Below are 821 nucleotides of genomic sequence, written 5' to 3' on the forward strand. Positions count from 1 at the left end.
GGCCTGTGAGAGACCCTGTCTTTACAAAACTGATGGACAGTGCCTGAGGAAAGAGAGCAGAGGTTGTCCTCTGGTTCCACATGCATGTATTCACATGTGCAAGCACATACATGAGTAGGTGCCATGTACACACCTAAAGAAAAGGAAAAAGAAAGGTAATAGACCAACACAACCTGCCTTAATTAGAGTTGTGTCTTATGGATGTTCATTGTTTTCACTGCTTCTTGAGGGTGGAGATTTAAAGTGTCCCCTGAGTCGCAGGTAAAGGACTGAAAAGGAGCTCTCAGTCCTCTTTGGCCTGCTACCCTTCCCTTCATCCCTTTCTACCTTCTGTACTTTGGAAAGCCACAAAAACTCCACTCCATAATTATCTAAGCCATAGCTATCTAAGAATTCCACAGAATTTCTACTTAATCTGACAAGACAGTACTCTCCCCACAAATTGAGAATGGCAGAGAAGAGCTGCACCATGTGGCTAACTAGTTGTTCTTGGGGAGGCTGGACTCCTGGCTCCTCCTCAGCTTGGTTTCTCCTGCCTGAGTCTTTAGGGAACATTGTAGAGCCAACAGACTGAGGAGTTCTGCACTGCGGTGAAGGTTCCCACCTCTCTACATCCTGAACTTTAAACAATTATTCAATACTATAGAAGAACTATAGTCAGCTACATAAGAGCTGAGCACAGTGTCGCCTTTGTTTGCACACAGTCATTATTCTCAAGGACATCAGACAATTTTACTTCAATTTCCTGTCAAGATATGTAGGATGCCGTCCCGCAGCTCCTACTTGCGTGGGGTTCCACGAACCGAGGATTTGGAAACCTG

General features: G+C 45.1%; 1 long non-coding RNA gene across 1 annotated transcript in view; it reads right to left on the reverse strand.

The window, feature by feature from the left end:
* Positions 1–781: 781 nt before the first annotated feature.
* LOC116102672 overlaps positions 782–821 on the reverse strand; it is a 13167-nt gene continuing 13127 nt past the window's right edge. Inside the window, exon 3 of the long non-coding RNA XR_004123257.1 lies at positions 782–818. This is a non-coding gene — a long non-coding RNA (uncharacterized LOC116102672). The remainder of the gene's footprint in view (positions 819–821) is intronic.

The sequence above is a fragment of the Mastomys coucha genome, unplaced genomic scaffold (genome assembly GCF_008632895.1).
Source record: "Mastomys coucha isolate ucsf_1 unplaced genomic scaffold, UCSF_Mcou_1 pScaffold21, whole genome shotgun sequence".
Lineage (NCBI taxonomy): Eukaryota > Metazoa > Chordata > Mammalia > Rodentia > Muridae > Mastomys > Mastomys coucha.